Source organism: Lissotriton vulgaris, chromosome 3_1 (genome assembly GCF_964263255.1).
Source record: "Lissotriton vulgaris chromosome 3_1, aLisVul1.2, whole genome shotgun sequence".
NCBI classification, from domain to species: domain Eukaryota; kingdom Metazoa; phylum Chordata; class Amphibia; order Caudata; family Salamandridae; genus Lissotriton; species Lissotriton vulgaris.
Window position 1 is genome coordinate 1409961417 of NC_141689.1, and position 18131 is coordinate 1409979547.

An 18131-nucleotide genomic window follows, 5' to 3' on the forward strand; every position below is an offset into this window, starting at 1 on the left:
ATTTTACTTACACAATATCAGAGCACCGGCATTTCTCTAGCGGTAAGGACTTCATTAACCCTTACTTGATAGTGCTAACAGGCCCTGGCAATGCCTGTAGGTCTGACTTGTTCGGTTTAGGTTAATTGGTATGTGCTAAATATGAATGAAGTGGCATTAAACTCACTTAAAGGTACCCAAATACTGGGCATTGATTTACTGGTGAGAAAATGTCATTCAAAGTGTCACAAATGTGGCAGTAGAGTGTGTCAGTCTGCTTCCTGTCTCCGTAGTAAAGTGGATATGTACTGTCTGCTAAAATACCCTTGTATCAACTGGATTGCTATACGTATAACCAGCATATTAGCCTTTTTTCTTGCCAGCAAATTCCTGAAATCCATGTTCAAAACATTCATGCTCAAGCTTTCTTTATAAAAGAATCTCGATGAGCTATAATAATGACTCGAGGACCCATTCCTCCCACAGCAATAGCTCTTCCAAGGACTAATTCTGGTACTTTGCCCAGGGGTTTTGCACTTCATGAGATGGTCTGTTAAACATTTCCCAAACCGCTCCTTTGACAGTGCTGACTGCTGTAGTCTTTGCCTTATAATAAGTTTTTAGGATTTGAGATTTAGATGGCCTTCCATATGAACTTCCAGCCTGAACAGCACTTAACTTGTGGCATTTAAAAGTCCCAATGTTGTTCTGTGTATTGAATATTGTGCCAGATGCAAATGTATTTTTTGATGGATAAGTATACTTCTTTCCCCCCCATCATTCCTCAAAGCTCAAGCCAAAATAAATATAGCTTGTTGCCCTTCTTACTCTAGAGGTGTTTATCAACTACGTTCCAGTTTGTGTCTGTGTGGCTGTGCGTGTGTGGCTCTGTGACTCTTTACTACTCACTCTTTCACTCTTTACTACTCACTCTCTAATACTCTCTCTACTATTCACTCTACTAACTCTCTCAGACTCACTATACTCATTACTACTCACTATAGTCCTCTCTACAACTCACTACTACACACTCTCTATTAATCACTATTACGCTCTAGTACTCTCTCTAATACTCTACTACACACTCTAATCCTCTACTACACACACTCTACTACTCACTCTCTACTACTCACTATTACTCACTTTACTACTGCGTCTCGCATTGGCGAGAAAATAAGCTATTAGCATTGTAAATGACAATGCCATTTCTTTATCTGTTTTCAAAACCAACACAAAGAAAAAAATTGTCATTTACAATGCCAATAGCTCTAAGTTTTGTAAAGCTGAGACCATAGCATTGAAAATGCTTGATATCTAAACAATTCATTAGAAACGGGGTGCATAGAGTGTGACACAGTTGCAATCTTGTGTAAAAAAAGAGTAACAAGCATTAATGTTAATAAGAGATACTACACACATTTAGTTTGTCCCAAATTATATTTGCAGGTTTCCTATATTTAACTTCACAGGGTTCTCTGCTCTTAATGTGTTCTTTGTTTTTTAAAATATGTTATACTTAATACTTCCGAAGTGTGTTTAAATTAAACAGACATCGTGGTACAAACAATTGCGCTTCTGATGACAATAGAAGTGAGGAATAGCTAATCTTAAACAATAAACAACTTGTTTTTTACATCAGAATCGCATTTCTTCTTGCGATAGCCTATTGTTTACAAATAAACTGACTGGAAAAAGCTACATTGTTAAATGCCATGTTTGCTCCTTAATTCCTGTGTGTTTCAGACTTACCTGCATTCCAAAAATTAAGAAAAACCTGTGTCACACTGTGAATCCTAGCACTAGAGTCTCAGGTCAGACAGAGGTCAAATAAGACTATGAAGAAAAAACATGTAAAACGATAAGATGATACTGGGTGGTGTTAATAGACAATAAGCACTGGCAAAGCCAATAGGTCTCACCAATGAGAGTACTGGCTTTGACGGTGATCTGAAGGCATGCTGTACAATTCGGCGGCTGTGCAGCAAGGGTAAAACTTATTAAAAAACATACAATGACACGCTCAGAGCTAATGTGCTTTTTTATTTAATGATACAAAAAAGCTTATTAGAACTGGCCTAGTCATAGCTCTTTTTAGGTCTCGTCTAGCGTTGCAGCGTGCATGCAGTGCTCGCTCTGAGACATTGTGGTAGAGGAGATTTCAGGAGGGGACTTGAAGCCCCGCCCATTATTTTCATAGGCTGGCTTCATCATTTATGCTAAATGGTGGCCTCCAATTGAAAATGAGGCTTCTTTGTTACCGCCCTGTCTCTTTTTGGGACAGCCCAACCAGACTGGATTGTTTGCTTAATGGCTGTCCTGAGGGTATTTCTTATCTAAAGGAGGCGTGTAGTGACGTTTCATGTTTCCCAAGTCTTGTTTTTTCAACTTGTTTCAGTTGCCTTTGGCAAGGGCTCCATAAGTCAGTAACTACTTTATTTGTTTTATTTGAAGTGCAGTCCTCTTCCACTTTGGGTACCGGCTTGTTTAATTATTTAGCTGCACGATTTGCTTTCACTGCGCTCGTTTTCTTTCGGCTTTGGCAATGACAACAGTTTTTTTTCTAGCCAGCTGCAGTGCCCGCTGCATGTACAGAGGAAGGCGTTTTCAAGCCAGTATCCGCTCTTGTTTATTTAATTATTTATTAAGACAAGCGATTTTCTTTCACCGCACTTGTTTTCTTTCGGCTTTGGAAACTGTCCCTCTGTCTTCTCCTATTATGGCTGAGATACCCGCCACCCCCTCTCAACACAATCCCCAAAAGGAGGGAAACCGGAAACAGTTCTTAAAGTTTTTGGATGTGGGAGGGAGTGACCCTCCCGGCCGTATTTATTAAAACAAAAAATTAAAACATTAAACGTTTCATGTTATGTACAATTTCATTATCACATTGCGATGTTTGGCTAACCTTAACATATTCTCTAATACAGAGGTTCTCCTAGCCGAACTAGCATCCTACAAAAACATTCTCTAGAAACACTGAAATTGTACATCCTAACGTTTAAGGGCCAACGGCAAGGTCATAACCGGTGTCAAGATCCCTAACCAGACTTACCCCTCCCACTTGAGAGGGGCGACAGCACAGAGGCTTACCTCAAGTGCAACTACTAACAATTTCCCTTGTCTTGACGGGGGCACTTAAGACTCGACGCCATTTAAAGGTCGTTCGAAGACTTGTGAGTGGTATCTAGAAGGTATCGTGGACCTCACCCCACCCCACACAACTTACCGCATCTGCCGTCGCAGATGACACTGGCCCCGGGAAATTCCCCAGGAGGGGGCTGTAACCCCTCCTACAAAGGAAGGGGCCTTGACCGCCTTTCCTTTACTTCCGGCGACCCGCCCTTAGACGGGACCGCCTCCCCATTGAGGGGCCAATGGCCACCTCTCCCGAGCGCTCCCATCCGTGTTGGGTGACGCCCACTCATAGGGATCTACCAATTAGTGCTCACCGATCATGACCTTACCGCCTACCAAAAATAAATACGACAATTCTTACTCAAACCTATGAAAACATTGGTCGCTACGACCGAAAGAACATGCTTAAAATGCAACACTACATCAAATCATTTTAATCGTAACAATCTACACGATATTCACCATACTTTATTATGATCAACAACAAACTGATACTTTCACAGCCTGTAAACGAAATGGGAAAACACATACTTATAAATTCACTTTATTGCACAACAACTTGCTGTCCTCAGGGGCTGGTGGGTGGGTCAAAATTGGCTCTTCGTTCTGTCCCGAGCTCACGTGTAGCGAGGAGGTGCAGCTTCGGAGCACAAGAACAAGAGGACGTCTTCTGGTCTTGCGTCTCTTTTTATCCGTCTTCAGGGCGGGCGAAAACCCGCCCCTGCCTGCCCCTAGGGCGGGGCTGGCTACGTCGGTGTCTAGGCCAGCCCACTCTAGGGCGGGAAAAAGCGCGCCCCGGCTACGCCGCTTCGGGCATACCAGCCGAGACGCGCCTCCCGCCCCAAAATGGCTTCCCGGGGGGATCGAGGCACTCCGCCATACGTTCGGGGGGACCGAGTGGTCGCCCCTTTCCATATGGCTGAGATACCCGCCACCCCCTCTCAACACAATCCCCAAAAGGAGGGAAACCGGAAACAGTTCTTAAAGTTTTTGGATGTGGGAGGGAGTGACCCTCCCGGCCGTATTTATTAAAACAAAAAATTAAAACATTAAACGTTTCATGTTATGTACAATTTCATTATCACATTGCGATGTTTGGCTAACCTTAACATATTCTCTAATACAGAGGTTCTCCTAGCCGAACTAGCATCCTACAAAAACATTCTCTAGAAACACTGAAATTGTACATCCTAACGTTTAAGGGCCAACGGCAAGGTCATAACCGGTGTCAAGATCCCTAACCAGACTTACCCCTCCCACTTGAGAGGGGCGACAGCACAGAGGCTTACCTCAAGTGCAACTACTAACAATTTCCCTTGTCTTGACGGGGGCACTTAAGACTCGACGCCATTTAAAGGTCGTTCGAAGACTTGTGAGTGGTATCTAGAAGGTATCGTGGACCTCACCCCACCCCACACAACTTACCGCATCTGCCGTCGCAGATGACACTGGCCCCGGGAAATTCCCCAGGAGGGGGCTGTAACCCCTCCTACAAAGGAAGGGGCCTTGACCGCCTTTCCTTTACTTCCGGCGACCCGCCCTTAGACGGGACCGCCTCCCCATTGAGGGGCCAATGGCCACCTCTCCCGAGCGCTCCCATCCGTGTTGGGTGACGCCCACTCATAGGGATCTACCAATTAGTGCTCACCGATCATGACCTTACCGCCACAGGTCCGGATAGTTGACCGGCTATCCGGACCCCCCACAAAACTCCTACCTAAAGGTCATGTTTTAACGATTTTAACCAAGCTAAGAAGTCTCCTATGAGTAACTCATTGCCCACCCTCGACAAATGCACACCATCCCCCAGATACCTACTGTCATCATTAATACAACTATGCGAGATCGAATGCAATGTCTTGGAACGGAACAACCTACTCACTTTGTTATTCAATTTCCTAACAGAATGATTTAAAGCAGGGATCGAGATAGCCCCCCGCCATACTTTTCGTGGGATCATATGAGACCACGCAATTATGCACCCCGGAACTCTCCTCGCTAACCAACTTACCGTGGAAAGCATAGCCTCCAGGAGAAGTCGTCTACCGGTGGTGACCAAATCATTGCCCCCTAAATGCACTATGACTATGGACGGCGGTGACCTCATCCGCTCTAACAAACCCTCAAAGAATGCCTGAAACTGGTCAATACAGAGACCGCCCCTTCCGTAGAAGGACACTCTGTACCCGTATTCCCCAGGTACGTGAACCATGTCACCTGCTTTGAATACGTCTGCGGCCCGTCTCACGTATGAGTGGCCCACGACCCACACCTCCTTCCTCACAGCCGGTGATGTGCGACCGCTGGCCTGGTGTTGGGTCGACTGCACAGTCCGCCCTGCCGCGTAGGCTTGCGCAACTGAAAACAAACAAAAGACAAGAAGCGTGAGTACATGATTACAGCTTCACAACATGTGCAATCGCACGTACCTCTTATAACAATCGGAGGACCAGCGCCCCACACGTTTCACTTGTTCTACATTAAGACCCCTGGCTGTAGCTTCAGTGGCAGCCCCTATTCGAAAGGAGTGGGTCCCAAATTCGCCCGGGTCCAAGCCCGCTGCGGCAATGGCCATTGCAAGCACCCGCTGAAACTGAAACCTCGTCAGCGGGGTGGCGTCTGCATGCCTCAACAATGTCCCCCCCCATGATGCCACCCTTCGTGCTAGGTAATCTTCTAAGCACTGTACCGGACACATGGGAGACCCGGGGGTCCGGCGAATGATCGTGCAGTCCCCCCTCCCATCTTGGTCGGTCTTGGACCTGAGAAAGGAGACAATCATCGCATCACCCCTGATCTGAACATGTTCCCTGCACAAGCCCCCCGACACATCCTGTTTGTTCCTTGCAACCAGCTCACTAACTCTCATAGCCCCGTGAAACGCCAGCGTAAATGCCGTCCGGAACAAACAGGTCTCGAAAGGAGACGAGCATGTGTTAGGGAGTGTGGCCAGTAACTGGGACAACCTATCTAGACCTATCGGTCGTCTTACGTCTACTCTGCGACCCTCTAGGCGTTGCCACCCACGCAGCGCCTTTTGTACTGTAAAAGACGCTGTCGGGTCCTGGATGCCATGGGCCCTGGCAACAAAGGAAATGGCGGCACGATGCCTTTGGGCCGTAGCCACCGATTTCCCAGCCCTACGTAAAGACATCAGAAAAAGTACTACCCACTCTTCCTGACCCCAAAGTCCCCCTCTCTCTGCCCCCAAAAAGGCTAAATAGGCCTGAAACGTCCCTTCATATGCCTTCCTTGTCCTGGGTGCTAGACTCTCTCCCACGAGGTGACGAAGTTCGGGGCACCGAGAGACCAGAGAGCTTCGGGGAAGGGTGCCGGCTCTGGGTCCGCCGAAGGAAGGAAACCCGAGAAAGCCTGCATGTGAAAACGAGACAGAGCATCAGCAGCCTGATTCATCACCCCTGGGACATGTTTTGCTCTGAATATCACGTTCAGTTGCATACACAGTAAGACAATTTCTTTGAGCAGCCTCAAAATCAATTTACAACGGGCTGCCTGACTATTGATGCATTCTACCACGGTCATATTGTCGGACCAGAACACGACAGAATGATCTCTGAACCCTTCTGGCCAGGTTCTCAGGGCCACCAGAATGGGAAATAGTTCAAGGAAAGCAATATTACTCGTCAGCCCCTTCTCGTGCCACCATAGGGGCCACTTTTGTGCAGACCATTTCGTGCCGAAGATGGCGCCAAAACCTATGCTTCCTGCTGAATCTGTCCATAGCCCAAGCTCTTCGGAGGACACGGCTGGCTTGTTCCAGACGACTCGGCCATTGAAGTCCGCCAAAAATGCTAACCAAATCCGCATGTCCTGGCGGACCTCAGCCGATAACCTCGTGCGATGATGACCCTCCTTTAGGCCAACCATCGCTTGGGCAATTGAGCGAGAAAAGGGGCGAGCCATTGGGATCACCCTCAAGGCAAAGTTCAACTTTCCCACTAATTGTTGCAACTGATGCAGTGTAACTTTGGATGCATTTAAACATACTTGGAGGGCTGCCCTGAATTTCGACACTTTGCTAGCTGGTAAACGGAAACACCCCTCCCTTGAGTCCAACTCGATCCCCAAAAACTCGAGGCAAGTCGTGGGACCCATAGTTTTACCCGGTGCCAATGGCACGCCAAGATGACCCATCAACACACAGAATTCAGTTAAGGCCTGGGCACATTCGGGATTTCCGTCGGGGCCAAGGAACAAAAAGTCGTCAAGGTAGTGCATTACATTTCGGAAACCCGTTTTCTTAGTGAACACCCATTGCAGGAAAGTACTGAATTGCTCAAAGTAAGCACATGATATAGAGCATCCCATTGGCATACACCTATCCATGTAAAATGACCCCTGGAACCCGAATCCCAGAAGACGCTGATCGTCTGGGTGTACCGGGAGCAACCGGAACGCTGACTCGATATCTGATTTCGCCATCAACGTCCCGGGCCCCAGGCGATTCAAGATGGCTACTGCCTCATCAAACGATGCGTATCGCACCGAACAAACTTCTGGATCAATTGCGTCGTTCACCGAAAGACCATGTGGAGCAGACAGATTATGGATCAAACGAAACTCACCTGGGTCCTTCTTGGGGACCACCCCTAACGGAGAACAAACAAAATCCGGTACCGGGGGTACACTAAACGGGCCGGCGACCCGTCCCCGGCTAACCTCTTTCTGAATTTTCTCTTGCACTACAGATGTATGTTGTAAAATGGAAAGTTGATTTTTGCACATCCCTACACCCTGAAAGTCCCCCACCGGGATGCGGAAACCATGTGTAAAACCGTTCCGCAGCACCCCGGCAGAAGTACGATCCGGGTATTCGCTGAGCCAGGGAATCATTGCCAAGGTATCAATCGGGGTTGGTAAAGGCGCCCCTCGGCCTAGCTTAGACCTGTTTGGCGCCTCCCTTACTCCCATTCTCACTCGTTCTGGCTCTGCACGATGACTCAGGATGGGACGACCCACACGTACTACATTCGTGTTTGAATTTACACGATCCCGGAGGCCTGGTACATTTCCCTTTGTTGAAATTAAAACAGAAACCCTTTCTCCCTGTATTGCCTGCGGGCCTCGACTGGTCGTCGGTGCTCGTACTTGGTCGAAAGGGCGTCCCCCCATTTTGGCGGGAGTAATCAACAACATTGCTCCCAACCAATGGCATTCTTAGCATTCCCGATTCTTTCATTTTATCCCATGTTACAGAATCGTAACAATCCCAGGTCAAACTCTTGTTATGTTCCTTTTCTTTCCTGAACAGATTGTCATAACAAAACCAGTGGTTACCTTGATACGCTGTCGAGTAACCCATAATTCGTGATTGATAAATGGGACACTCAGGAAGCAACTCGGGCCTACGCTCCCCCAAAATCGATGTAAAAATACCCCACGCGTTGCCCCAGTTGCCAATATTCTCATTTACCTTAAAGGCGGCCATTTTTGCGCGCCAAACACTCGGATGCATTAGGTCCTTCTGACTTTTAACATGCTCCACCTCATAATGATCAACAAGCAAGGAGAAAATATTCACGTACTCCCCCGCCCAGATCTTTTCCTTTATAGCTAAAGGCACATGTTGTCCCAATCTCTCTCTACGAGAGGGTGCTGACTCGTCCCTTGCAATCGGCAATGGCCGCTTACCTGAACCGGACGCAGCTTCTGCCGCTTGCGGCTTGTCTATCCCCGCCAACGGCGCAGTCACTTTAGCTGCCTCTCTCTTCTCACGAAGCCCTTTTATCAGCGCCTGTGCCTCGGCAGCCGTGGCGCCATCACTACTATCCCCCAACCATGCTGCTAGCTGTGCTGCCAGCTCGGGGGGCATGTCCTCCTTGGATGTCGGGGTGACGACAACGGGAATTGGATTCCCCTCCATCGGTACTGGGGTCGGCGCCTCGAGCGGGGCAGAGGGAACCGGGACGTCTCCACCGGCTGGAACCCTTCTCGGCCTCTTAGGTCTCCCTCCAGCCGGCGCAGGGCCCGAACCCTCCTCCCCGTCTCGCTCCGCCAACCGTTTCTTAATGTCGGACACCTCTTTGCAAAGGGCCCGCACCATCTGGTCGGTCGTCATTCTCTTTGCGCCTTTCTTGGGCATCTCTCCGAGGAAGTATCTAGAAGACAAAGAAAAAGATCAAAAACGCTCAAAATTGGCTCTTCGTTCTGTCCCGAGCTCACGTGTAGCGAGGAGGTGCAGCTTCGGAGCACAAGAACAAGAGGACGTCTTCTGGTCTTGCGTCTCTTTTTATCCGTCTTCAGGGCGGGCGAAAACCCGCCCCTGCCTGCCCCTAGGGCGGGGCTGGCTACGTCGGTGTCTAGGCCAGCCCACTCTAGGGCGGGAAAAAGCGCGCCCCGGCTACGCCGCTTCGGGCATACCAGCCGAGACGCGCCTCCCGCCCCAAAATGGCTTCCCGGGGGGATCGAGGCACTCCGCCATACGTTCGGGGGGACCGAGTGGTCGCCCCTTTCCATACGTCTATTTTCTTCCTTTCTACTAGCGGCATAGCTATGTTTAGTCCAGTACGGGCAGTGGCACCAGGGTCCTGGTACTAGAGCGGCCCACTGCACCCCAAATTATGGTTGCCTGTTACTACCGAACTAGCACGAGGCGGGTGCAGTTTCTTTGTATGCATTAGGGCGCGTGACAGTCTTGCTATGCCATGGGTTTCGAGTAGGATGTTAGGACATCTGCGCACACACCGCATGTGCATCGTCCAGCCATCTTGTTTATATACGCACTTTAACGGCTCGATCCCAAAGTCTAATTCTGAAAATCAAGTAGGTTGAAGTTAAGTAACGATCAGACGTGGATTTTCCCCATTTAAAGTGATAGGCCACTTTGCATATTTTTAGCTAGGCAGATTAAACTACAGTGAAATCGTGTGCAGTTTTGGAAAATTAAAAAATACAAATCTGGGAGAGGCACATTTTATAACTACATTCCAGGCAACTGAAAGGAGATAAAAAAATTCCAGTATGTAAATCGGAACAAAGATTGTCTGCCCCCCCCCCCCCCCCCTGCCCCCATAGACACCTCGGTTCGAATTATATGTTGCAATATAAGGCAGTTTTTTTAGGTTTTATTGGAAATGTTCACACTTAGGTCTGAATGCAGCAGCCAATAAATTGCACGTTGAAAATCACTTTGAACCCGTGCCACATTTAACACTCCAGGGTGGGCATACCACGGGTTCAGGTGCTGATGCACTGTTTGTCCCTACAGTTAAGAAACCAATCTTCCTACTGTGTGAATTACACACAGAGTTGATAGTTTACTTTTAATACATATGCCCAGCGGGTGTTCAGTATGCATCAAGGCTGTAGGTACGGTGCACACCATGTGTGCAGCAGCACCCGACGGCACACCCGGTGTCTACAGAGGTGCATGTAAGATGTGCACCATGTGTACAGACATCAATAGACTGCCCTCAGTGTGTACAGATTCAGGGATGTGGCAGGTGGGGTGTACAGAGGTGGGCAGGATACACACAATGTATACAGAGGTAGGTGTGGCTGGTATGCATGATGCACTAGGTGCCTACAGATGTAAACAGGGTGCACGTGGCGTGTACAGGCTCAAGAATGATGCAGATGACGTGTACAGAGATAGGTTGCGCATTGTGTACAGACAGAGGCAGGTGTAGTGCACCTGGTATGCACAAAGATGTGGTTATGCTAAACATTATGTGTATAGTTGTAAACATGAGGCACGCGGCGGATGCACACACTATGTAAAGATGTAGGTAGGTCGAACACACACTCGGTATAGAGTATGCGTGGTGCACGCAGTGTGCACAGTGCTTAATTTGTAAAAACAAGTGTCATGGCCCTCGTGAGGAGGCCACTGCAGATTGCACCACCTATTGCCCCTGCCAGCGCTGCCAATAAAAGCACCATCACAAATGTATGAAGAGAAGCTGCTGTTTGTGCGTTTTATTGACAACTCCAGTTTCTTCCATTGGGATGAAATACCACTGGTGCACAGGTCCTTTCATTCTGTGACAAACGATGTCCGCTTTCAGGTAAAGTTGCTGTCCATTCAGTATTCTGAGGTGCTTTCATCTGCGCCACTCGGGGTGATTGCTCTTTCACCTAATATATCTAAAGCGCCTTTGTTGGTATAGATGGTGAGGTTTATTGCATTTTTGAAGCTATTAGTATTGTAAATAACAATGCCTTGTATTTATGTTTTAAACCCAAAACATAAATAGAAGGCATTGTCTTTTACAGTGCCAATAGCTCAAAATAGTGTGAATGCGAAACCTAATGCATTGCAAATGCTAGTTTTTTTTTATAGTTTTTAGCTGTGTGCTTAACCATCCCCTCTCTCCTGTCCCCTCGCCTACCTACCTGCAAATTCTCTTCCCCTCTCCCTCTAGGTTGTTTCATCACCCTCGCCTCCTCCCTTTTTAGTTGGGGAAAAAAACAAGGGGAGTGGGTTGGTTAACAAGGAAACATGGAGAGGGAGGGAGGGCAGGAGGGAAGGACAAGGGTGGGGGAGAGGACTGACGAGAGGAGATACAGGACAACAGAGGGAGGGTGAGAGGTGTTCACAAGGAACACAGACGACAGATTGAAAACATAGACTCTTTGCATAGAGTGCTTAACCTCTTTGCAACTGGACAAATTCCCATGCTGTGCTGGGGGGGCGCACACAGCGCCCCTGTGCTCATGACTAGGTCAGCTCGTCATGAGCCACGGTGCTTGTGTGCTCATGACGAGCTGAGCTCGTCATGACCACACCCGTTTTTTTAGAACGTTTGCACAGCAGGGGAATTTGCCCAGCGTGCGAGCGTTCTAAAGGTAATGACGAGCTCAGCTCGTCATGAGCACACGAGCACCGTGGCTCATGACGAGCTGAGCTTGTCATGAGATTCGAAGGGGTTAAACATAAAGCAAGCAGTGGAAGGACACAGTAATAATGTATCTATGCTCCAGGGAAAGGACAAACAAAAAAGTGAAGGGAAGTATATGGAACATGACGAATAAGAAGCAGTCAAATGAAAGTGACAATAAAACCAATGAAGCCTTATGGCTAGAGCGGTCGACCTCGAAGCTGGAGAAGTGGGTTTGAGTCTCAGCAGTGACGCTAAACATCCTGTGATTCTGGGCAAATCACTCAATCTCCCCTTGCCTAACAAAAATGAATGTGTCCTTCTGTAACAAAACTGGTGCTCATGTAATGCGCTCTGATACATGATGTCTCAGGTCTAGTTTGCGCTATATAAAACTCTATAATTTTTTTTTTTTAAACCAATAACAGGCAATGGGGGCGGCTTCAAAGCCCACTGTATGGTACTATAGGTTCTTGCAAGAGACAGTGCATATGCTATCTGAGGTATGGCCTAAAAAGAACTCCATTAGGCTGCACCACAGTAACAAAACAAGTGCCGGACTGGAAGGGTACATTTAAAAGGAGGGATTTCCAAAGAGAGGATTTCAGGCTGACCTCAGAAGAGGAGAGGGAAATAAGAAATTAATTGAACAGATAGCAAGGGTCAGCTTTGTGGATGGCTTTATGAATCACCGTAATGATTTAAAAGTAATTCTTTCAGCTAATGAGCGCAAGTACAACTTGGAAAGTTGGAGGTAACTAGCTCAATCTTCTCAGGCCCAGAAGGAGACAGCAGCTATGCTTTACTTTTTTTCACGTAGTTATATATTTATTTAAAGGATTAAACAACATTGGCCTGAGAAATAGGCATCACTTTGCTTCAGCATTACCAAATCCGGAGACAAGAGGAATTCAGAGAAACTGACTTGATTCAACCTTGCAGAGCAGGAATCGCAAACTTACACATACCTTATAGTGTAAGCCTGAAAATGGCTGGCATAATATGCAGGTTTCCACCCATATATTTAAGACACTAGGGTCTCCATGGCGTGCGGTCTTCCTTTTATTCAAACTGATGCATTATCCAGAAGTAGCTCAAGTCTGCTACAGTGGCCGAAACATCGGTCTCTGGGCCAGGAAGAAATAGCCCTCAAAGGACATACAAATAATAAAATCTGACCAACGTTAGCTTCTGTTATTTCAAACTCCTTGGCAACATTCAACTGCTTGTGTAGAAAATACAGTTTATGAACCAGGAATACACAAATCTTGATACATAATGTGGTTGAGGAGCAACTACGTCAATAGCTTCATCTTTCCTTACAAGGGAAGCAGTAACCTTTTTAACAGAGACAGTGCGGTGTCTAAGTCATTCATAAGCAGTTTCATTGTGAAAATAGATCTGTCGTGAGTGAGCATCTAATTGCCAGATCCGCCCAACAGTCGCCCTCAACCTGAAGAATGTGTCTCACTCCTTCATGAGGTGTGTTGGACCTGGCCCTTTTTTGGCAGGTTCACCCCAAAACTTTTTGCTTTTGCCTAGCCTGTTTCTGTGACCTGATGTTGGTGATTTTAGGCCTCTGCGCACTTTTTCACTGTGGTACAGTGTAAAGTGTGTGAGCTCTCTGTGTGTGTGGCGAGCGTGACCTGCCCTCCCATAGGAATGAATGGGGAATATGTATGCCCATGGTAGTTCCTGATGTGTGGGGAGTGCAGGGTCCAGTTTGGTATGTGCGAACTCGTGAGATTGAATGCTGTGCAATGATGTATGCGGCATGAATGTGTCTAGTGCGGATGTGCCACTTCTAGAAGTTGGCATGTTTGTGTAATTTGTGTCTGGCGTGTGATTGGCTGGAGCTGGCTGGTGAGCCTGGCTCCAAGAGTCTGGGTGGGTCTGCCCCGGTGGTGAATGGAGTGATTAGCATGCTGATGTGAGGGAGGGATACGCCTGATACCTGAATAGGGCTGGGTTTTCCCTTCACAATGCTTGCTCCACCCCCGTGGTGTGTCTGATGTCCCTAGCCTGGCCAGTGAAAGGAGTTCCCCATAGCCAGTTGTAGCTGGTTCTCACATTGCCTGCACCCTGCTAGACAAAGGAATTCACTGTATAAAAAGGGGCTGTGTCCCCTTACAAAATGTTCTTGTTTCTGACTTGAATCCTGCCAGGGGCGTGCTGCTGCTTGGGCCCTGGGGTAGGCTTGCCTCCCTGGGCCCTGCCCAGCTCCTGGATATCTGATGGACCTGGATGCCTTGAGGATCTCTGTTTGCATGGGGTCCCCTTTGCTTCACTTTGCCCCCAGGACCTTTTTTTTCTTTGAATCCTGAGCTGCCTGTGACCCTTCTTGATGCAGGGGTCACCTCTGGGGACTTGTGGGGCTGTCCGTGCCCCCAGCGCGATGTAAGCTCTTTATTTGGGCAGTGCAGCATGGAGCTGCTCTCTGTCCTGCCCTTTTATGCCTTGCAGGTGCCCACCCTGCGTTATGCCTGCCTTTAATTATTTTTATTGATGGGTGCCACCCCAGTTATTTAATTATCTAACGGGTGCTCACCCCGTTTCTACTTTTATTTTTACAACCGAGGGTACCCACCCCTCGTTATGCCCCTTTGTTTCACCGCCGCGGCCCGAGCCGTTTTTAATAATGGCCGCCGTGTCCGCAGCCCGCCTGGTTGTGGGCGGGCTGTGGACGGAAGAGGAAGCTTGTGAGAGAGAGGTCGGGAGCCCACCCCGCCTCCTCGAGTGCTGGTGAGAAGCCCCGGTCCCGAGATGGGGGACCGGGTGAAGGGGCCGGCGTGAGCGCGTGGACGCGAGGCTCCCATGCGGAGAGGAGAGCCCCGCGATTGCCGCCGAGTGAAGCGCTGCACTGTGAGACCGGGAGGAGTAATGCCGGTCCCGCAGCAAAAAGAGAAGTCCCGCGCCGCCTGCCCAGAGGAGCCCCGACGGAGGACAACAGCCCGGTGAGTGGACACGGGCTGGAGGACTCCAGGCAGGTGTTAGTGCCAGTCAAGGGCACAGAGTCAGAGCGGCCCGTGCTCTCAGTGGGCCACTCCAACGTGTTGGGGCATTGTTTTTCTTGTTAGAGCCTACGTGGCTCTCACGTGGTCGTGGGCAGTTTTGCTTGCAGGGCCTACGAGGCTCCCACGGTTGGCGCAGTCTTTAGCCTAGAGCCAGATGACTCCAATATGATTTATTTGCCGAGCCTAGATGGCTCCCGCGTTCGAGCATAGTTTCCCCCTGAGCCTAGAGGGCACCCAAAATGTGCAACATTTGTCCCAGAGCCCTTGTGGGCCCAGCAGTGTTTGGGGGCATGTTTCTTTCTAGTGCCTTGATGGCTCCAACAGGTTTCATTGTTGTCAGAGTCCGTGGGGGCTCCAACATTTGCGCAGTTTGGCGCAATTTTGTTTAAAGGGCTAGTGAGAGCCTGTGGCACAGACTTTGGTCCTAGGGTCAGTGCGGGCCCTGTCGCAGTTTGGCTGATTCACAGCTGCCCAGCAATTAGTGGGCAGCTGCACCGTTTAGGCGCCAAGGTAGAGAGTGTCCCTGTGTGGGACGGAGATGGCACAGAGGTGCCAGGCCATTTACAGCTGCGCAGCACTGAGTGCCAGCTGCAACGTTTAGGCCCTTGTAATTTGTCCCAGCTGCCCAGCCATTAGTGGGCAGCTGCAACGTTTAGGTTTGCGCCGGTGGCGCACCCCTGACTGGCGCTGCGATAGCAGAGCGCCCTGACATTCTGGACACAGGGCATTTGAGCCCTCCTTGAGATGGCCAGTTGGCCAGGGGGCTGATATCTGATTTTGTGCGCAATGTGATTTTACTATGTTTAGAATGGTAATTGCCTAATGTGATTTTTGCGCAATGTGATGTTACTGTGATTGTGAGGTTACCTTCCCTGTGTAGGTTTATGTTAGTGAGAGTTTACTTCACTGTGAGTCACGCCCCTAAATGTGAGTTATGCTTAGGGGGAGAGTCTAATGTGTTTAGACTAGTGAGAGATTGCCTACTGTATTTTTACTGGTTAGGCCTAAATGTGACTATGTGTAATGTGCTGTACCTTTATGCTTATGTGATACTTCTAAAGGTGCTTATGCTTTGAAGTTTGCTTTGCCTAGTATGTTATACTAGAGAGGTTATGTGTCCATGCGTGATCTAGGCCTATGGTTACTAGTATTGTGTAGTGTGTACCTACCTGTTACCAGTGGTTACTGGTTGTGATCTATAATTGTTATTTTGTGTTACACTTATTCTAAGTTCTAGAAGTGCTATTTCTACTAAGTGTGATTCTGACAGTGGCCCACGTGGCCCTGTCCTGATGTAAATAATCCAGTGTGAATATTGCCCGTGCCAGTTGGCACAATGTATACTGTGTGATTACTATCTGATGTGTTCTGACAATACAAAAGTTATTTTTATATAACCTTGTGTGGAGTTCCTTTTGTGGTGTGCCTAGGAGGTTGTTGCTATTGTGTGCGTGCGCAAATGCTTTACATATTGCCTCCGGGATAAGCCTGTCTACTTGTGCCAAGCTACCAAGGTTGTGAGCAGGGGTTATCTTGGTGTGTGACTCCCTTGCCCTGACTAGAATGGTGGTTTCTGCCTGGCTTTGGCGTCAGCCTTAGCCAACCAGAAATAGCCAGTTCTAACAAGGCGCTTATCTAATTCAAACACGTTTCTGCCACATGTTCAAACTTCCTAAAGTGCGCATGCCAAAAAGCTACTTTACTCTTTCAGCCAACCTGCTATATTAGAAAAATCAGAACAGCACATCAACTTTGTGCGAGCGCCAACAATTAAAGTTCATAATAAAGTTCACAGTGAAAAAGAGTGAAAATTACTCCATTGCATGCCTGTCTTTTTCCCCGAAATACTTGATGTCCCTCAACAAAATGTCATACCTAAAGAAATAATAAGCATGACAGAGGGAGGCTAAACCAAGGACGAAGAGCTAACAAAAGGCATAGATAAAAAGTGAGCCAGTTGGGTAAAAGAAGGAAAAAAGGGAGAGGAAAGGGAAAGCAAAAAGAATGCAAATACTAATTATAGCTATTCATTTTAATTCTCAAGTGCTTCTCCGATTTGAGGGTGATCTCTATAAAAGAGCATCAGGAGAGACAGGAAGGGTGGAACCATTAACATGTAGGAAAAACAGTATATCACTTTAATTAGGTATAACTAAAAGTACAATAAAATTAATAGTACAGCCAACCAACCACATGTTGTCTATTTTTAGTCAGATCAAGAGCAAAATATTTTTACATTATATCTCCCCAACAAAAAGATTGAAAAGAAAGAAAAACTTTTAAATAAATACATCCTTACACAAAACCAGGTAACCCTTCTTGTCAATCACAGGCACTGTTCAATTCACAGATGATGATTCCAAAGTTGAGCTCCTCCTCTTAACTGCAGACCTCCAGGTTTTGGGTAGAAACCCAACCTAATACTCCAGTACCTGCCCAATGCTGTTCCCTTTGGCAGTTCTACTTTTTTACGGTTGAGCCCATCTGCTGCCACAGACTTACACTAAACATGTAAATGAATGGCAAAATCAAGGGCAGAACACCAGTGGTAACCTTTGATCCTTCACTTATCTCAGAATATTTGCCAAAGTGTCACACCACTTGAATCAAGCCCTCAGGATTAGCACAAGGTTGGGAGTACTGTTAGCAATCGCCGCATGTACGACATCCTGCCTCGAATCGGAAGTATTTGTTTCAGGCCCACCACACAGAAACACCAGACCCTCAAATACTAAGATGACCAAACACAGCTCATTCAAAAGTTAACTTGAGCGCCACAGCTACTATGTCATCTAAATTTGTGCCAGACATGTGGCATGCACAGGCCGAACCAAAAGCTATCTTATCATACTGATTCACACAAATGTGTGATTAACAAATTGGAGCTCAAACATGGTCTATTGGAACATTGTGCTGTGAAGCAGAGGAAAAAAAGAGATAAACCGTACATGCGCCTGAACAAATAAGATAATAAACAAAGAAGTGAAAGCTATTTAACAGATGGGAATCCGGGTATTGATACAGTATTAACAATATCCGACGAGGACTCATTCACAGATCAAAACCATCAGAGTCATAGTGTCGATATATTCCATGCATTTTATCCAATGTATAAGTTGTTCATAGATATGTAAATCGTTTATATGTTAGGGGCTTACAATTA

The 18131-nt window shown here is 47.6% G+C and overlaps 1 protein-coding gene across 4 annotated transcripts in view; it reads right to left on the reverse strand.

The window, feature by feature from the left end:
* The window catches only part of WDFY3 (WD repeat and FYVE domain containing 3), a 2050643-nt gene that overhangs the window by 1099119 nt on the left and 933393 nt on the right, over positions 1-18131 (reverse strand). The window lies entirely within an intron of this gene.